This window comes from Taeniopygia guttata, chromosome 4 (assembly GCF_048771995.1).
Source record: "Taeniopygia guttata chromosome 4, bTaeGut7.mat, whole genome shotgun sequence".
Taxonomy (NCBI): Eukaryota; Metazoa; Chordata; class Aves; order Passeriformes; family Estrildidae; genus Taeniopygia; species Taeniopygia guttata.
This window is the reverse complement of record NC_133028.1, coordinates 72,958,371-72,977,358: the sequence shown is the minus strand read 5'-3', so window position 1 is coordinate 72,977,358 and position 18,988 is coordinate 72,958,371.

Here is an 18,988-nt window from a genome sequence, read left to right as displayed (position 1 = left end):
ATTTCCAAAGGAAAACTTAATAATGCCTTAAAATAAAATAGATTCAGCTGCAGAGAATGAATGGAAAAAGCAGTGAACTGCAAGAAGCAATGAGAATTACTAGTTTTCATTCTGTCAGCACAGCAAAGGTGACTGAATCACAATATACATTAGCAAGATAGGGGGAATTCTTACTCAGTCAATATAGATTTTAGATATATCCAGATAGATAGATACAAACAGCACACAATTTACTTCCTTCTCTCTTAGTCTATGTATACATATTTTTCAGAGATAAATCTGAATTTTTTTTTATATACAGAAAGAGTTTCCAGATGCTGTAAACTACAGTGGGGAATTTACCTTACATAAAAGACAGTTGCATGGTTCATGCAAATTTTCATGTCATGCCTTTCAGCTCTGAGGCACACATTTTCACATTTTATCCTCTTGGAGTTTTTAATACTCACATATCAGCCGTGGATGCAGAAATCATGGAAACAGGCTCTTATGAATGGGTCCTGTGAGCAGAAAAACTTCCTTGTGATTTGGGAGAATCAAAGGTGTGGTCTTTCCCCCCAGAGTGCTTTCTGCATAATTATCTATTTGTTCTTTTTTAAAGCTATTAAATATTTTTTAAAATTATTAAAAAACAGAAAAAAATAATTTTCAGTTGAAACTTAAAATTTGTTGTTAAAAAGACTATCAAATTACATTTGTAGCAATAGAAAGAACAACTTTTGATTAAATTCAAAAAACCTAAATTCTACTCTAAAATAATTAACAGTCTATTTATGATATATTGAATCTCTGTATGACATAGTAACTTCATTTTGTGTCTCATATTTCAGATGACATCCCCAATGCTGTGGTATCTGGGGTTTGGATTTTGTTTGGTTTTGTTTTAAAACTCCAGTGGTGTCTCCTGCAAGAGCTGCTTCAGGGCTTCACTTTCCAGATGAAAATTTTTCTTTATGCTAATTTGGACATTAAAAATAAATTAAATTACTATTTTCTATTTCTGTTAGCAAAAGCCCTCAACAAATAAAAAAAACCCCAGCCAAACAAACAAAATCTAAACCTCAAAGAGCCAAAAAAGCTTCTTTCTAACAATTTTTATTGCAAGGCTGATATCCCCACACCACCTTAAAATTTTACTCTTTATATAGTGAAAATATTTTTCATTATTTTCCTTCTCTGAAATCATCACTATTACAGGCGTCTTTGAGCCCTTCATCTTCTACAGCTGAGGCCCGACCAGCCTCAAATAGAGTATCATAACTCCTACAAATTACTTTAATTAATACATTTCAATATTGCTGACTTGGACTGCAGTGTGCTGTTATTTTTTCTGCAGCACTGCTGCATGCCTAATTATTCCCTATATTATCACTTGCATTTATCTTCGTTGATTTTCTTCATCAAAAAACTTTATTTTACCACAGTCACTTTGAATTTCCACCCCAGATTCCAAGTACTTGCCAGCCCCTGGCCTAGAATTGCCCCTTAAGTTTTATCTTTTATATCGCCAAAGGGACTAAAAAAACCTAACTAGATTCAGCCCATAATGAAAAACCCTCCAATGAACGATAAATAAACTTTCATTTAAACATGTTGGGCATTTAATTCTGATTTACTTCTGAAATGTGTAGAGGTCAGTGGAACAAACCTCTCAGAAGTCAAAATCTATTGGAGCTGCTGCTTCTCATCTACCCACGAAAAATATATATTTATTTAACATAATTTCTCCTTGAATACCCATGTTGGATTTGTCTTAAATCCTTACTAATCCCCACATTAGATGGATACTAGAATGTAAAATCCAGTTATTGAGAGATGCCTCTGCTCAAATTAGGGTGAGTGAGAGGACACACAAAAGTCAATAGTGTGGGTTTTATTTTGACAATAAAATGAGAGGTAGAGAGATAGAAATACAAAAGGGAGGAGGCAGAGACAGGAGGGGTTAAGCAGAAGCTGGGTACCACGCATGGGTCCACCAGCATCCTGCTGCTCCTCCCTCACCCCAGGTTTCTCAGGGGTGGGGGTTCCTGAAGCTGGTCAAAACTTCTCACCATTTTTGTAGCAGAGAATTTAATGCTCATTGTCTACAGAGTTGTCTTATTTTATTGGTTGAATGATTCCCTAACTCCTAATGCTAATAATCTGCAAGCTCAGTCTCTCTCCTTTGAGTCAGTGTTTTTTTTGAGCTGTGGTTCTGTCAGTGGTTGTGCTCTCCCACTGCCAGAATTACTTTTTGCCCAGTCCCAGCTGATTTCAGCAGAGTTGCCCTTCCCTGTGGCCCAGAAATTGTCCCTTTTCAGCGATACATTCTTCTGGCCCAGCTTTAGTAACCTCTCTCTAGGTCTGAGACAGCAATAACCCCACCTTTATTTAATCTCAAACTCCCATCATGTCCTGGCAGAGTCCTGTTTTGTCCTAAACAGGGTTTGAGACAGTCACCTGTCATTCTTAAATGTTTGTAAAGACATTATGGAAATTACACATCTGTAGTCCACTTTTTATTGTAAATAATCAAACAAAAGTTTTTGCAAATATTTGGTTTTTCACATTTTGCAGTTTGTCTTTGCTTTTCTCGATCTCCCCCTTTTAAGAGAAATTAGAGAAACCTGTTTATTAATGTTTTTTGACTGAGAGGTCTGCATTTTATCCTGTAAGTTTATGCTATTCCTTTCCACTTCTGCAGCACAGGTAGTCACCAAACCTCAAGACTGCATCCAGTTGGATCCGAGCCAATTCAAATTATCAACACCTTACTTCAAAACCCTTATCTTCAAAAATCAATATTCATAGCATTATGATAAGTTCTCTGAGTAGATAGCATCGATGAAAACCAGTCACATTAACAACACAAAACAATTCTGAAGGCTTGAAACAGTATGCAAATATAAAGGACATCTAAATGCAAAAAAGTCAGAGGCAGCATTTAATGAATACATCCCTTAATGTTACACAATAATTTCAAAGTATCTTTTGTTTAGGCTAGATAGTCTAATAAGATTTTATTTCTTCAACTGCTGTAATTTAATTTTATGGAAAATTATCTCCAAAGACAGCACCCATAAAAAAATTTAGCATGCAAAAAGTTCTTGATAAGCAGAATAAACCAGCATTTATTTAAATAGTTCAACTTCACTACATACAAGACTATGTGAAGGGTTTTTTTGTTTGTTTGTTTGTGTATTTCCTGAATGGCAGAAAGTGGCATGGGGGCCAAAAACCAGCAGAGCTGAGCTGTGACACACAGTAAATTGATTATTGTTTTCCCAGTCCCTTATCTTCCATAAATTGAAGTAAATTAATCCTCCTCTGAGAGGAAGGTGACAGTCGAGCAACTGCGAACAAACACACTGATCCCACTTCTTTCACACAAACTAAAATTTATCCTTTTTAATTCTCAGACTGAGAACTAGAGTCAGTGCCTCAGCCTGATCTAGTGGCAGCACAAAGTTGACACTTTTGCTGTGGGAAATTGTTTCCTTCTCTTTTTGATTCATATAAATAGAATATATTCTAGGATTTGTAACCAAGAAAGAATTAGAAGGTGAATGGCAATGGAATATCTGCATATAAAACTTGTCTCTCTCTTTATAAATGCCATATATATGAAAAATAAACAAAGCATTGTAGCATCTACATTTTCCTCATAAATTTTCCAAAAGTTAAACATGGAAAAGAAACACAGAGCTGTGGTATTATCCAGGCTAAAACTCCTTTTTTAATGACAAAGGTTTCAGATAAGATATTCCACACAATTTTTCAGAGATACATCCCTAATGTGAACATTTCATTTGCTCTGATCACCGTAATATCTGCATGCTTAATCCACTACTCAAACCAGCAGATTGGTTTCTGAAAGGCAAACAGGAACAGCCTACAGAGTGAATGCACTCAAATCCCCTGCCACTTAAAATCAATAAACTGACCGATTTTGGAGCTGAGCTGTTTTATTACACAGTAATGAAATTGTGAATTTTGTCAGCCACACATAGTGCTGAGCCCTAACGAGCTGTTCAGGACAAGGAGAGTGCAGATTGGAATTCCAGCATTAATTGCTGCTGGACTTTTCCCTCCCGGCACCCAGCATGGCACTCAGCAAACGGAGAGGCTGCCTCCTCCTCCTCCCATGAAACAGGTCTGAAGGCATCTTTCTGCTGCTGATGACAAAATAGCAACAAATTCATTCTATCCCATTGCCAAAGAATAACAATCAAGGTTTGTTCCATTTGCTGGAAGATAAACATTTCTGCAGGAAGATTCTGAAGGCAGAGGTCTAAAACTGCTTAAAATTTCACAATGAAATCAGGATTCCCTCTGTGATGGGCATTCTGACAGTGCTGTGAGAATCAGTAGGTTATTTATTCGATCTGGAAAATTTATTTTCTGAAGCTGTACCATTTACAGATCCATTTGTCCTTTACCTCTTCAATTGCTCATTTCATCTTGGCATACACCACTAGTGACTTAGGGCTTGGTTTTGAAGTTCGATGGCTACCTCCATGCATAGAATCACATTAAACTTTTCAGTCAAGTCTCCATTTTTAGGTTTGTCATAGAGAAAAAGGAGAGAACACTTATAATGTTCCTGTCTCCCACAACAGTCAATTTCCCAAATTCAGTTGCTGCTGCTTGCTGCATTTGCTTTCTTTGCCTCATTAATTTCTGATATCTGCTGCATGGCTTATTGCACAGTAACATATGTTCTCTGATATCCCACTTTTTTCTGCAACGTTTTCAAGTACACTTAAAAAAGAAAGCTAGTTTAATTGTGGGTTACCTCTGGAAGAATTAGATTACATTTGGCAGGAGTGTGAATACTCACTCAAGGCCAAATGGTTTTTGTGCAACAGAGAGAAATTGAGTCTCACCTGATTTGCTTGTGCATTTGTAAAGGTTAGGTGTATTTTGAGCACTGCATATGCCATAGAGGTATATAAGTAATATACTTTTCAGTTACTATTTTTTCATGTTCAAAGATTGCAGCGATTCTCTCAGCTATCCCAGTGCTCTCATAAAGTGTTTTTGATGCTCTATACTTTTACATACCAACTTTCAATCATGTATGTGAAGGTTTGTGCATTTTTGAGTTCCTGTCTCAAAAAGACTTTAAAAAGAACCATGAGACACCCAAGGAGTTTAACAACAATATGAAACCTTCTGAGAAACACACCTGTGTGTTATCACTTAGGAAGGCAAAAGAGAGATTGTGGGATTTGCTGTTCTTTCTCTGACCTACACAGAAATACCTCTGTAGCCCAGTTAGCATCACAGCATAATTAGAGTAGCTATTCCATTAACTTCTTGCCATTGCCATCTCCATTATCTCAGGGAGGTTTCTCCCTGTGTACACTCGATTCAGAGAGCAAGGCATGAGTTGCAAGCTGTGAACAATGTATAGAAAAAAAGGCTTCAGAACCACTAAAAGAACAACAGCCAAAGATGTTTGAAAATGGATAAGTGATATGCAAAGGGAATAAGAATTAGTTGGCCACTGACGAAATGGGTTAATAAATAGACAGTTTTTACTAAATAAACAGTTTTTACCCTATATTCCAGAGCTGTTTGTGGAAGCACTAGTGCTACATTTTTACTAGGAAGTAATTACATAAATTACTGGAAAAATGATCTAAGGAAAACCTTTATTAAATATAACATTTTGCATGAAAGCTGGCTCAGATCTATACACTGCTTAATATAGAAAGTAAAGAATATTTTAGGAAAAAGATCATTCCATATTTGCTTTTTTTTCCTCAATTATTTTCCTGCTCATCCCTTCTAACCAGTGCTAGAAACAAAGCAGTGAGTTAGGCAGGCCTTATATGCCATCGAGTACAAACATCCTCCTCAGCAGAGTGCACGTGCCTTTCCTTGCCATGTGGCCAAACAAGCAGGACACTACTTCTGCTCTGGCAGTTCATAAGTTCCAAACCATGAATTCATTGTCTGTGCTCCTCCTGGGTTCACACAGACCTCAGACTAGACCAATGCTAATTACTGACATGACAAAAATATTTGCAGCTTTGGCTGGACTTTCTCCTTCCTTGTCATATTCAACTCTAAGACAAGGAAAATACTCAGCAAACAACCTACATGTAAAGAAAATGACTTACAATTTAGAAAGGGTTTAAATTTAACCATTCTTACTCTTTGAAACAATGGACTTTTCAATATTTTTTTTTTAATACTGAAAAACCCATGAACATCAAATACCATCTATATGAAGCAAATACACTAAATAAAACCTTAATTATGCCATCAAAAATAGCTATTATTAGTTCAGTTACCATAATACACATTCTATTCTCATACAGAACCTAACTTAACCGCCAAGCACAGGAAAAGCCCCAGGAGTAATTAACTTAGAGGCTTTATAGAGAAACGCTGAATGGGACCTACCAAGTTTTCCAGAGGCTTTCTCTGGCTCATCCCATGATCTGCCAAGCCATAAGGCTGATGCTGCGAGGCTTCTGCAGGTGTGGGTAGAAGTGCCACCAAAACCTCTATCTGCTGTCAGCAGGGGATAGCAGGTAAGGACCTTCTGCTCAGTCTTGGGATCTGTTTGAATTTATCCAAATATGACTCCTATTTTTGCTGATTTCCAGTTAAAGTCTGGAAAAAAAAAAAAAGGTGGGATGCAATTTCCACTTTTGATACAAAGCTTTGTAATGAGCAGATCACTTAATCTGACTTTCCATTCCTTGGCTGCAAAATGGCATTAAAACACTGAGTCTTGGTTTAAGACAAAATAAGAGGTGGACACTCAGAGAAGAGTTCTCCTTCTGTAGTTTGACCTTTTCCAGGGTAAACTTCCAGTTTTCCTTAATTTAAAGAGAAACCAATAGAAGCAGATGTAAGTGATATAAGCAGATCTAAGGCCTCCACCTGTGCTGCCTGAGCTCTCCTGGTGACAGTGACAGGGAAAGGCAAAAGGCAAGAGAGGTAAAAAAACCTCAAACAAGCAAAAAACCCACCATAAAACAGAGCTTCTGCCTCAGAGCAAAAGCCCCAAGGCAAAAGAGGCTCAGCTTGGAAAGTATCTGAGTTGTATTCAGGATGCACAGCCACATCCCACATATGCATAAAGAAATCTCTGTCTAGCATAGGAGAAAATATTAACTCAGGTGTCTGTGGGTTTATTTCCTTCTTTGCAAGGCATATCTTATAAACACAATTCTCTACAGAAATAAAAAATGTTAAGGTAAGCTGGTTAGTTTATCAGAGTCAAAGACTAAGACTGTAGAAACAGAAAGCTTCAGATAAACAGCACATGAATCCTCACTTTGTAATTCATATTCAAAATTTTTACTTACATTCTAGATTTTTCAGAGACTACAAATGTGATCTCTCCAGCATGCTCTGTACACCTGCAGGCAAGAGTGATTTTCTGATTCTTTCCACCTGAAAAGAATATATGTGACAAGCTCTGAAAGAGTTCACAATTGTCTTTGAGAAGGTGAACTAAAAAAAAGCAACAGGGTGTCAGAACTCTGCACAGGATACCAACTGATGCATACATGAGATGGGAAGCTGAAGATTCTTGGCTGAAAAATATATATATTGGCAATAATATTCCTATCCCTTTGTGCATAGCTATGGAAGCATTCCTGAAGCTTCTCCAGAGCCTACTGACATTGTTTTTGGTCTTGCTGGATTTATAACAACGGTCAGAGAACCTTCAGAATTTAACTCCAGATAATATCCCCAACATTAAGGTGCTTATGTAAATTATCACATCCTTTGCTACTCTTTTCACTGCGAGTTGTACCTTTCTGGTTTCCCCATTTTCTGTGGTCGCTGTTTCAAGTCTCCCAGCGCTGTTCTCTGCCAGAGCCAGCAGCAGCGTTTCCCTAAAGAGTCCCCCCGGTCTCATCTCCTCTCTCACCCCCTTCCTTCCACCTCACCCCTGCAATTTATACAGCTAAATGCATAACCCACTTCAGTCCCTGCTTTATTTCCTTTCTCACAGGTGTCTAGCTTGAATTTTCAAGTATTCTGGCGTCTAAGCAAGACAAATCCCTAAATGTGTCAGATTATCTTGCTTAGTTTATAAGACACTGAATAGCTCAAGGGATTCCTAATTGCTAGGGAGCCTTTTGTTGACAGGCTGTTCTTTCAATACCAAATCATGTCCACAAAGGCCTTGAGTCAGCTTTGTCTGATGCTTGTTTCATGAGGATACACAACGTGAGCTCAACATCCCTTTTTATAATAGGAGATGATCACAGCCAGCACTTCTGCTGTCAGTCTCAGGGGGGACAAAGGCTGAGCACAGGAATGGAAAGTAAGAGAGTGCTTTACAGGTGCAAATGTCCCTGCAGCAGTAATATATGATCATTTACTCCTATTGCATGGTGCAGCACTCTCTGGTGCCACCCAAAGCTGCCAGCTTGGTCCCAGAAGCGATCCACAGCTATAAATACAGTGATCTGGATTTATTAACCCAGGCACAACACCTCTCTAACAAAGGTGTGCTCCTTCAAAGCCTGATCTGAACCCTAGGCTTGCGTATTTCTCTCCAAAGTGCAGGCTCACTGGCAGGTGTGGCACTGCAGGGAGCTGTCCTTATTTTGGGAGGACAGCTGCCTTTGGATATGCTTCAATTACCCTCAAGAGCAGCCTGCTGCTCTGTCATCACCAGGGCTCAATTCACCCAGCACATGCAGTCATATCACCTTTACTTAAATAGCTAAAACATAGGTCTCTTAATCCTTAAGACACATAAAAGAAAAAAAACCAAACTGTCCTACATATTACCTACAGCTGGGTTGTTGAGATGTCCATTTGCTTGTGTAAGAATATTCTGGATCAAAACAAGGCTGATCTCCCACATTCAGTAGCCTGAATTGAACTTCTTGAACTTCTGCACACAGAGACTGCATCTGGACAATGGATTTAGCAGCCACCAATGTGGCTGCACATGTACCTGTAACATCCCTCTCTTTAAAATGTGATTATGGAAGAGGCACAAGTGGCTATGTCAGTAGTTTATACATGTATATTAAACTATATATCAAGAATGATAACGAGGAAACAAACAAAACAAAAACAACAATAAAACCCCAAAACCAACTAATGAAAAAAACCCACAAATGAAAACAATAATAAAAAAACCCACCATCTAGCATAATTCCCTACCTTGGAAACAAAACAAAATCAAGAATATATCCCTCAGGGTCTTCCCAGCTCAGGTCCTTTCAGCTCTGAGACACTGCCCAGCAAAAGGGGGAACTGAATTAGTGAGCTAAAAAGTGATGGTCTTGTCTCTGGGCCAGAGTCAATTAAACATGGGGGTGGGGGAAGGTATATTCAGCTGTCAGGAATTTTTAAAAATCCTTTTCTCCAGTTAGAGTTAACTGGAAGCAGGCACTTTATTCAAAACAGAAAATTTTTATATCTCTCCTGAGGAGAAAGTATGAATAGCTCACAGTTGCCTAAAACCTTCCTGTGATATGCATAAACTACATTTTTATTAGAACTGGATTATACTAGCTGCTATCCAGGAGGTTCAAATGCCTAACCACTGGAGACAATCAGAAGCACAGAAAGATCTCTGCATAATGAACATAAATATCCTTTCAAACAGAAAATCATAATCTACTCTGCTGTAATCAAGTCTATATTGTTGTATAAAGAATTTAAAGCAGAAGAGCAATAGAAAGGACAAGGGAAAAGAGGAACAAAAGAAATTTGAATGTTTTTTCACGATAACTTTGTTTTAATTTTTTAAAATAAAGTAGTTATATATGATAACTTATTATTAGACAGCTTCATCTCCTAAGTAAGATTCTAGAACTAAAAGGGCTGTTTTTCATTTTCATGTTTTAAATTAAAACTTTTCAGAAGTTTCAAAGTGGGATTCCAGCCTCCATTTTTGAGACTAACTAGTGCCTGAAATCATACAGTCAGTGCTTCTTGCCAGCAGTATGGGAAGTGCTTTCAACAGATCACAAACCTTCAGACAAGGACAGGCCCAGACAAATTTCAGCCTATCAGAGATGCCTCCAGCATCTGTATTTCTTCTTCCATTACTTGCTCCCCTTTTCTGTAGTATGGCAATTTAACTGGTGGTAGAACTTGTCAAGAGTCTTTTCAACAATAAAGTAATAATATCATAATTTTCTATTTTATATACCTGCTTTGCAGTGTTCAGAAAAGAGGATCATACAGGAAGTCTGGTTCCAACCTGGAAAAGGCAGACAAAAATGAGTTTATTTAAAAATTTTCAGTAAATTAACATCCTGTATATTCTGAGGAATGGAAAAATATTCACTTATATTAATACAGAACAGATACAAACTTAGTTTCTTGGCAGAAAAATAATTTTAGGGGTGTCCTCTTTACTGGATCCCATGAGCAGGAATAAAGTGGAATAGGATGAACAAAAGCAACTGCATTTCTTCCTAGAAAGGGCCCTGCTTGCAGAAGACAGCATTGATTGTTGCAACTAAATGTACTCGAAACAGAAGAGCAGCTGGTAATTTTCATTACAAAGACTTATCTACCATCACCCTAATTATTTTCACACAAATCAATTGTTTATTGAATGCTATCTCCAGTTTACTATTTGTGCCTATGAAGAACACATCTCCAGGAACTGCTGTTTAAGGACTGAAATTCAATTTACTTCTTTTTCCCAACATTCCTGAACAGCACCTCCAAAGCACACAAAGAATTTCTACTGCATTGCACAGTCTTTCTAAAAATAGGTAGATAATTATGACCAAATGCAGAAGTGACTGTATTTAGGCAACTGATGAAAGTAGCAGTGATCCCACTTGTATTTAATACTAGATTTGTGGAAAGTACAAAACCTTTCATTAATAGTCCAATGTAGAAACTATAAACCTAACCGTAATCTTCAGTAAGGACTTGTTTCTGCAGAAAATGTAAAAATAAAGCCATTATAGAATGACAATACGCAAAAAAAAAAAAAAAAAAATTAAAAAAAAATTCAAAATACAAGCAAGTAGAAAAAATGTAAGCCAAAACTGAAGTTCAGGTCAAGCTAGCAAGGCATGTAAGTCTAAGTTATATATAAATACCTAGGCAGCATTGCAAACTCCTGAACAGTCCTTAGTCATCCATCCATCCTACAAGTGTGGCAATACTTTCACTATCCTATCACTGAAAAATCCCAAACCCAATTTAAAACAATGAGGTGTAACCCCATACAGTTTATGGATTTTAAGAATATACTGCTTAAAGAAAACTTTGCAGAAAAAAATTGAGAGAGAGATAGAAAAAATGAGAGAAATTTTAGCACCAAAAAAAATAGTCTTTATACTGGGACCCACTGGGCTCTGGATTACTTTCCCAAGATGAATCCTGAAAGCCTCATCACTTGATTAGTTAAAATAAAGCACTGGGAAATGTGCATCATAAATATACCAAGGCAATCTTGCAGTGGATGAGACTGAACTGAATGGCATAATACATATTTTTCCAATTCTAATTTCCATGACTATGAAAATGCTGCATTTAAAATGGGAACTAATGGCACATACAAGGTTTCATAATTTACTATCGGTTTTTATGTGGCCTAAACAACCCAGTATATCATGTTATTAATACATGCAGACCCTGGCAGAATCTAATCAACAGGGGGAGGAGAAAAATATTGTAAAAACATCACTTTGTTCTTCAATAATTTAATAGCTATTTACAATCATAAGACTCAAGTAGAGAGTAATAAGGAAGAGCAGGTTCTACAGCTTGTTAGAAAAGAGCAAAACTCAACTTAGGGAAGAGGAAAGACACCTAGAATTGCTTCAAAATGAAAAAAAAAAAGAAGAAATGGTCCCACTGAACGCTGAAAACCTGCCAAAAACCCCAAAACAGACAAACAAAACCAGCAAAAAAGTGAGATGTTTGCTTCTTAAAGAAGCAACAAAATCCAAAATGCTGGTTTAGTGTCATTCTCTGTCTCTGAGGGTTTCCTACAGCAGCCTTGCAGAAAGCACTGAATCTTTAATGCTGGCAAATCATTTGCATTTAACCCAAAATTTCTTATAATTCAGCAGCCTTTCTGCATAAATTAGTCTAGTGGGACAATTACATAAAAGTATCCACTCTGACTTGACACTTCTTTTTATAGAAAGAAGGTAGAAATATATTAAAAGAAACCAAATAGTAAAAAATCAGCAAGGACCATTAACCACCAGCAGCATTTGTATAATTTCACTCTAAAAACATGACATTTCTTGACTGAGTACATCTCTGTCCTCATTCAATGCAGTGGGCAGAGTTTATTATCCCACGTTGCAAAGATAAATGCTGTCAATGAAGTGAAACAATGCCAGATTGTCAAATACCTATTTAGATTACATAAATTACACCTCCCTCCCCACTGCTGATGGAGACAGCATTGTGCATTCTGGAAAGGATGAAGAGCCTCCTTGCAAGCTTCTCTTTCTACCTTTCTATCCTCATTTCCCTTGGCACACTGACACACCTTACTGCAGGGACTGGAGGACAAGTACAAAAGCCCTAAGTGTGCATTAAATTAGCTCATTTTAAATTTAAAGTTGCATGGACACACCAATCTGTCTAAGACTAAGACTCAGGGGCAACATTTTGTTCTGCCACAATGTTCCATTTTCACTGTGGTATACTTCCAAATGGCAGTTCCATCTCTAACCTGGTAGCATACGCTTCAAATAAAAGGAAAATGTTTAAAGAAGGATGCAGAATATTATTTTTTTTTAATAGTGAAACAGGCCTACCTTGATGTGATCATTATTATAGAAGGGAACACCTATCAAAGTATTTGATAGCCAAAACCATTTTTTTTCTTTCTACCCCCATCATTAATTCTGCTATGCTTCTCTGGACAGAATTCAGACTTTTCATTTCAAAACTGGAAAGTGACTTCTGCTTTTAATGTGACATTGGTCTTTTACCTTATTTTGATGAGCAAACCCAAACCTTGGAAAGCACCATACTCCTTTTCTGTCCTTCTTTTCTAATTCCCTCAGAATTTTTGAGTAGCTTAAAACTGAACACTCTTAGAGTTTGCTAAGTTCAATGGGCTAAATTAATGCTTTGAGAGGTGTTTTATGTTGATTCACTGCTGCTCTAAACCCTTTGCCAAGATTCTATGATTTTCTGGGGTTGCTGTAAAGTTTTTTTGTGGCTTTGACCTCTTGAGAACATCTTGTTGGTATTTCTCTGTGCATCTAACTCCGAATACATCAACAACCCTAAGCCCTTTTGAAAATCTCATTAAGTGAGTTTTTGGAGCCTTTCACAGCTATTGACAAGTTACATTTTTTGGCAAGTTCAAATGGCAAGGCAAACTACTTACCTTCCATAGAAGGATAATATGAATAACTTTTAATTACATACACGTGGTAATAACCATTATTTCTACAAATCACCACAGTGGCAATTTCTCCATGCTTTGCATGAAGTCCCCTGATTCAGGGGCTCCTGAAAAGCAATATATGCTACCATGCATATTTTTGAACACAAGCAAGAGTAGTCTCTCTAAAATGATAGCTACAGCAATAGGCAAAGGAAACTCAGCATCCTATTGACACAGAAATGTTCATTGTTCATACCCTATTAACTGTTTAATAGTTAATTTTTGGCTTGTTTTTTATCATTACGCCTTAAGTTAAGGCAACCAGCAGAGTTACTCTGTAAATAATCTTGTAAATATAGCTTTTCTTAAAAAATATTTGTGTATTCACATGGTGTAACTGTAAATTAAAGTCCTTCACTCTAGTGAATACACTCCAGGGGATGAAAGTAAAGTTGTAGTGGGAAATTTAACTGTGAATTTTTTGACTTATTTAAAATAATATCAATTTTTATTTAAATCTGTAATTGTTTTCATCGACAAAGACAAATTATTGAGGGAGAATGGGCCTATTAGCCCACAATAAAAACAACAGAGATAAGTACTTAATTTTGAAACTATATCTCTGCTTGTTTTCATTGACATTTCCACTTAGAGACTACTGACATTTTCAATCTGCTTTGTGAAAACTACAATTTTCATCAGTTATACCAAAAAACTTGAGGAACTTTCATGGGTCCCTAATTTATGTCAAGTGATATGTTTGCAAGAAGGTGCCAAATTCAAAAATGCTGATATTTCTAAGCAGAAGTGACATCTGCTAGGTGCTTCATTGCTATTTAGTTTAGCCTCTGGTAACTAACTGAGCAAGCTATTAGGAAAAAGCAAGCTATTAGAGAGACAGAGGTGGCACAATTATGTGAACAAGCACTTTAAACATCTTGTCGTGCATTTTGCTCTCCCACTTGTCTTTTCTTCAGCAGAGAGAAAGGAACAAGAGCAAAACTTTGCCTGAAAACTGGCACTCCGTTTTAGCAGCTAAAATTATATTCTTGGCAATAATTTGTATTATACCACAGGGTTACTTTCAGTGTACTTTCATTTATAAATTGATTTAGCCTACACAGTTTCTCCCCTGTTACTTCTAATGAGGTAAACAAACCCTCAAATGGAAAAGTATCTACCTACAGGAAACTTAGGGGGAAAAAAGCATATCATTTTAAGAAAAGGAGAATTACCTATCCCATAAGTTTATGAAGACCAAAAAGAAACATGCTACTAGATGCCTAGGGCACAAGGAATAATGCTAATGTAGTCTTTGCCAGAATCCTCAAAATTACTTTCTATCATGGATTATTTGGACTGTTTGAATAACAGCATGATTTCTACATGGAAGAAGGAAAACCAACCAACCAAACTTAAACCACCCCAAAAAACCAACACCAAATTAAGCATGCATAAGAGCCATTTAAATACACAGGGAATGTTTTCTGGGTCGCTTAAATGAATGTGGGTAAAAAACATTTTGTGTCTGAACAAAGGGAAAAAAATATGCAATGAAGCAGCAAATCAGATAAACACTTAATTGTCTTGGATGTTGATGGATGGTTTCCCATGATACCAAAAGGACATGTTTGGGTGTGTATTTGGCTCTTACCATTGTTGTTGATAATTTTATGAGGTGTAAGATATCATATTGGTTCAATGTAGAAAAAGGTGCTTTTTAAAGCTAATTAAAGTAAACCATGGCATGAATACATGAAAATTTATTTCAGTAAAAAAGCAAATCACTTAATATACTAGCAAAGATGTTTTCATTATCTTTCATATTTCTGAGTCCTGAGCAGTGTTTCATACCTGAGGAAAGTTTTTCAATCTTTAATTAGCTCTTTCAGATTTGGGACTTTGGGTGCTTTTCTCTCCAGCTTGAGAGATATTTTTGCTTTTGCCCTTGTCCACGTTGAATTGCTGGTAAATTTTCTACCTTGCTATACAAAGTGTTTTTTAAAATGTTGCAAACGGGATGGCCTTTTAAATAATACACCCTGCTGCTTTCTGGGGAGGCAGGGAGAGTTTTGTTCTTAATGTTTCTGGAATTCAGCTGGAGCCACTGCATTTTGCAAGCATGGGCAGGAGCTGTGTGACTGCTCATGCTGAACAGCTCCAGGTTGCTGCCAGTCTGAACTATTCTATCATATCTGTAATGTTAAAATAATATTTTCTCAGTCCATTTCTTCATAGTTCTGCCCTTTAGGCTGCAGTTAGGTCCCCCTATAATAAAATGTCACAACCTGTGATACCATGATGTGGTCAAGATATGCAAGCATTGACTTTTTAATTGGGATCACTTTATAGATGTTAAAATGTTTATGTGTTTGATTATTCATTTATTCTCTTGTAGTAGTTCTTGTTGAGGCAAAGCTGTACACATTTAATTATTTCAGGTTTTTTTATGAATCAGTCCCTCCAAAGTGGTAATTAATTTAGATGGCATTCTCTGAACTCTGAACTCCTTGCAATATATCATTTTTTTCTGCTGCACTGCACAGGAAAGTGGAGTTCTGGCAGTGCCACATAAACAGAAGTCATTAATCATCTCTGTGTGAAGCCTGTGTATATACAACCAAATCTAGCACTAGTTTTTACTGCATCTGATACCACAGAGAAAATGTTAGAAACCAAAGGTTCAAATCAAGTGAAATCTAAAGTATTTTGTCTAAAAAATAATTGGTGCTATTTCCTAAAGGAATGACACTTTAAAATGTGAGGGTCTGTTGACTGCACACAGTTGTATCTAAAGTCTGAGCTATTACTGCTTTTCCAAAAGGTTCATTAACAGCCTTGACTTGGGCTAGGCTGTTGTCTCAGGTCCCACACATACTAGAATATCTTTCTGTGTGAAAGAATTAAACTGTGATTATCCCAGCAATAGGAGTAAACCAAAGACTTTTCATTAAATTAGCATCTTATCAAAGAAGAATACAGCAAATACATCTTATCAAATACAGAATAGACACAGATCTATGGGAATTTGAGAGATATAATTGGACCTTTATGGAACAAATTCATCTTCTTGTCCACAAAAAGGATGATTTAAGTCAATTTCGGTTTTTTTTTTTTCTCTCAGTTATCTACTGAAATTTTTTGCACCTTTAAATAGTCTGCAAGAATAAAAGCTTCACCATTCCCTCCTGTACTTCACTGTTTCTCAAATGACAAAAGCTTTTTAACTCTCAGGCACCATTACTCCCATTTGTTATAGAGATATTCTGATAAGCATTTTGGTAATTTTTTCTTTTTGTAAGTCACACTCCAGTAAAAGAAGATGAAATATTTTTTCCCACTATGAACTTCTAATGCACCAAGTCATCTGATCCTTTCTGACTTCTTGAGAACAAAAGCCAGCAGTACATGACAGATAAAAGGGGTATGGAAGATATTTTGCCTCTATAATAACTACCTCTGTGGAGAAAAAGAACCTATTTTCTAGTTGCAAGTGGAAGCTAGATTCTGTGAACTGCAAAGCAGTGACATAGGAGCCCATGATAGCAGTCTTCTCTCTATAAGCCTTTCTCCTGAGTCCTAGGAGGAAATGAAATGGAAATGCAAAAAGACAGAGAATATTGTTTCCTGTGTGGTTTCATGTATCCTCTGATGTACTAGTAGGAACACTCACCCTCGGATTTTTGTAGTCTACTAGAAAACGTGCATTTTTTGCAAAAGGTTTTTCTGTTTTCTAATAATACTGGTGTCCTAATGCATTTTACTCTTTATAGGTCACACCACTGCAAACTTGCAGCTGAACTTTGAATGGTGTTTGTTGCAGTATATATGTGTAGATGTACCTATGGGCATAGTAATGAAGCACAAGCTCCTTCTTTGTCTGCAGAATAAGCATTTGACTCATGGCAGAGCTTGCAATCTCATCTTCCTGCCCAAACCATCAACAAATACAGAGGTGTACAGGAAAGACTGTTAATATTTCTTACACAGTTAACCGAAGCCACCAAATGCTTCATCATAAAAACAATGATAAAAGACTCAAACTTTTTTTTTTTTTTTTTTTTTTTTTTAGTACTGCAAGGAAGTACTCTTGGCATAAGAGTACTCTCTTTTGCCTTTGTGGAATCTATGTATAAATACAGAGAAATGAATTAGCACTTTGTGTTTACTGTTCTCATACACATGCAAAGCTTGTTGCAAATTAGATGAGAAATAGGTAAAGCTACTGATTTCCAATCAGTTTATGGAGTCTTTTATTCTGTGCTGATCATGGTTTGAGTTTATTTTCCAGCTGTTTCATACATTTTCTCCTTACAGTCAAGGAGAGGGAACTCCCACTGACAGATTTACCAGTTGTTTTTGGTGTTGCCTTGACTGCTTATAATCTCAGTAGGGGATATTACTCCTTCATGAATTATTAAACCCTAATACAGTTTGTAGTATTGTGAGATTTTATGAAATCTGACAGATGGCTGTTCTGTTCTTCTGAGCCTTGGTTATCTTTCTGAAAAACTCCTAGGTGTCTGAATATATCTAGACTTCAGCAAATAAAACCAGAGAGCCTTATCGCTGGGATAATCTTTACAAACTTTGCATGGGCTCCTGTGACCCATAAACCTGCGTGCTGTAAAATAACATTTTACTGTGTCTTCTCAGAGCAGCTTTCCCTGCAGTTACACTTTGAAAGTGAGGTTTCATTTCATGTCTATGCAATTGTCTGCCTGCACAGATGCATGTGAGGGAATAGCAAAGCTGTAGAAAGAAGTAAATTACAGTTATCATGTACTTTCCTTACAATTTGCCCATTAAATCATTTCAAGAGGTACCTCTGAGACTCCTTTTAAAATTATTCATTGATGTGAAGATTTTTTTATGGGTGTGAGGCATACCATAATCACATTTATGTGCAAACAGGGCTGAGACTAAAAAAAGTATGGTAGCAAAGAGGGTTTTGTCTTGATTTTCCAGAGAGAGATTTTCAGACATAAAGAATGTACCTATGCCTTTTGGGTGGCAAAACAGAAATAAGCAGTGTGAACATTTGCAAGAACAATAGAAGTTTTAACATTAAAACATTCAGCATGGGGAGCCAAGGCCAAAGCCAAAACAAAACCTGGGACATTCTGGAGGAGCTTGCACAATTGCCTTGTAAAGCTTTTTATGAAAGAGTTTAATTGCATTGCTCTCTGCTGGTAACAGAAAATATTGCAGTCTGATGTTTAAAACCTGGAGAAAAAAAAAATCCATCTGGCATAAGATCTGGTGGTAGAATTCAGCAGAATGTTTCTGGGTTTGGCATCAAAATAGAGTGCTTGGGATTTATTTTTCTCTGCAAATGGGATGTTCCCTTCTTTAGAGAAAAGACAAGAAACCTCCCACAGCTACATAGGCTGATGAGGGAACTGTTATGTGGAATTAAGAGGAAAAAGTCTGCCTAGGTCTGGTGCTATAGATTTTTTTCCTGATTATTTTACATTTAAAATGAATACACACATTGAGAAAAAAAACCCCAAAAAACAGCCATTTCTACCCAAAATGACAACCATTGAACTATGTCGGGAGTTTTTTACTATTGTCCGGGGTTTCATTCAAATAATTTTTCTGATTAAACTTCAGTGCACGCTTTGTGCTACTGAAGTAAATGGCAGCAGTGAATCTCGTTTATATGTGTTTATATCTTAAAGTGAA